Source organism: Hyla sarda, chromosome 4, assembly GCF_029499605.1.
Source record: "Hyla sarda isolate aHylSar1 chromosome 4, aHylSar1.hap1, whole genome shotgun sequence".
NCBI classification, from domain to species: domain Eukaryota; kingdom Metazoa; phylum Chordata; class Amphibia; order Anura; family Hylidae; genus Hyla; species Hyla sarda.
In genome coordinates, this window is record NC_079192.1 from 106,294,455 (window position 1) to 106,297,470 (window position 3,016).

Consider the following 3,016-nt stretch of genomic DNA (forward strand, 5'->3'; position numbering starts at 1 on the left):
AAATGTTCTTTTTATTGCAAGTACCTTTTTATGATAAACAGTCATGTGTGTATATAAGAAGTAGCACTATTTTTTGCCAATATATAAATTGGTTAGTACGTTATTCATCAACATCCCTGCAGACTCCATCTCTAATTTTCAGTTGTCCCTAAACTGGTGGGTCAAGTCTATCCTCTATAATTATTTGATACTAACTGCAAATTTAAATAATAGGGGATTCTGTTTCCCTATAGCTTTAGACACACTCTTAGAAGCAGTAACAGCATTGATGACATTATAGAATACAATACAAAGCAGACTAAGACTTCCCTCCCCTCTCCATAGACTGGTATGAACAGCATGTAACCTGATCCCTTAGTGAGCTGTCAATCCGTCTTGTCTTTAATGATGGATTTCAGCTGTTTTTCACAGTGAATAATAAGTTTAAGAGGGAGGGCGGGCAGGAAAGGAACCTGATAAGTGACGAAAGAAGCATTTCCCTCTGAAAAGGTACATTAGAGAGTTTTGTCCGGCACTGCAATGTAATTTTGTGGTTATGCCAGAAACATTAGGGCCAACATTTTTGCAGAGTGGCCTTCAGTTGCCTATGTCCACCTCCAGCATTACTGTTAGAATTGGAAGCTCTGATGAACTTAAAGAAACAATGTATGCATTTCTTTCATTAATTTACTCAAATCCAATTAGAATGCAGAAGGTGGCGATTTGTTTTAGCATGCTACCAGTGCTACTGTCCTACACATTGATGAGGAAGCTGGCAGAGCTTATGGATGAGGACTGATAAATGGCTGGAACTTCCGGCAGCATCTGTTCAGTAGGCCATTTAGTCTTCTGAGTTATACTCCTAAATGATAGATGATGGCACAGTTTAAGTGTTACGCATCGCCCATACAAAAAAGCTAAAACAAAAAAACTAAAAAACTTTATATATAAGCATAAATACTTTGTACAAAGCATTTACTAATTGTTTTTATCTAGGTGTGTGGCAGTTTTCATTATCAGACCATTATCTAGTACTAATATTGCAAAATGTTTGCATGAAATAGATAATTACACAATAATAATGATATGTTACATTTTGGTCATCACATCAAATATATCTTTACTAACTCATCAAGTCTCCCTTCCTTTCACTATCTGAATTTTCTTGGTAACTCTGATACCTGTTGGTTTAATCCAGACGTTTCTGCTTCTTGGATTGTAAAATGAAAAAAGAGGGGGGGAATAAGGAGTGCTTGATCCTTATGGATGCCAGTTAAAATTAATTGAAAAAAGCTTTTAACGACCCAAGTGGCAGACCAAATGTACCTCAAACCTGTGGCCCCATTCCTCTGCTAAACACTAAGGTCACTGCAAAGCTGCAGATTTATGCGGAAGGTTTGGATGATGGAAAATGAGACAAAAGCATTTGGATTTTATTATTCCATTTACTTTGACCCTAAACCATAAAGGGTTTGGAGAGCCTGTTTTATGTATTCAGCTGGTTGCCACACTGACAGCCATTTGGAGGCATTTAAATAAGTCACCCTTACCGACAGCTGTATCGCCATATGAAATACAGGTTACATGAAATGATAAGTCACAAGCAGGTGCAACAACTGGAATGGCAATTCATTTTGGTGAATATCTTCCAGATCTGTGCTTCGTGAGAAGTGGGATAATTATTATTATAATAATCATTATTATTTTCTTTTTGTTTGCATGAAGCGCCTATTCAAGTAATGATAAAAGATCAGTTATGATTAGTAAGGACAAGTCATTTACCAGATTGGATGAAGTCATTATTTTCTTTTGACAAGTTATAACAAGTCACTTTTATTGACATAAGTACTAGTCAAACCTGTATTTTAGCTTAACTGACCATTTGGCTTTTAACCCTATAAGGACAAAGCCCATTTCGACCTTAATAACCAGAGCATTTTTTTGGAAATCTGACCTGTGTCCCTTTATGTATCAATAACTCTGGGATGATTCTACCTATCAGTCTGATTACGAGATTGTCTTTATGTGACATATCCTACTTTAACATAGTGGTAAATTTTCATAATTATTTGCATAATTTCTTGGTGAAAAATCCCAAAATTTCATGAAAATTTTGAATATTTAGCTTTTTTCTAACTTTGAAACTCTCTGCTTTTAAGGAAAATGAACATGCCAAATAAATGACATATTGATTCACAAATCATAAAGTTGACGTGTTTTTACTTTTTGAAGACATTTGAAGGATTCAAAGTATAGCAGCAAATCCCCCATAAATGACCCCATTATAGAAACTGCACCCCTCAAAGTATCAAAATGACTTTAAGAAAGTGTGTTAACCGTTTAGGTGTTTCACAGGAATAGCAGCAAAGTGGAGGTGAAGCCCAAAATATTAATATTTAACACTAACATGTTCTTGTAGCTCCATTTTATATTTTTATTTTTACAAAGGGTAAAAGGAGAAAAAGTCCACCAAAATGTGTAACCCTATTTCTCTTGAGTATGGAAATACCTCATATGTGGATATAAATGTTCTGTGGGTGCACTACAAGGCTCTGGAGTGACGGAGCAACTTTGGGATTTTGGAAAGAGAATTATGTTGAAATAGTTTTAGGGGGGTATGTCGTATGAAGGAAGCTCCATGGTGCCAGAACAGCAAAAAAATCCCCACATGGCACACTATTTGGGAAACAAAATCCTTCAAGGAATGTGTTAAAGGGTACAGTGAGCCTTAACACCCCAAAGGTGTTTGCTGAATTTTCGTTAAACTTGGACGTGAAAATGTTGGTGTTATCTCAAATTTTTCAGTTTTACAAGGGGTAATTGGAGAAAAAGACCCCAAAATTTTTAAATATGGAAATACCCCATATGTAGACATAAAGTGCTCTGCCGGCGCACTACAATGCTCAGAAAAGAAGGATCAAATTTTGTTTTTTTGGAGAGAGAATTTGGCTGGAATTGGGTGACCCATGTGGTTTACAAAGCCCCCATGGTGCCAGAACAGTAGATTCCCGCACATATGAGCCCATTTTGGAAATTA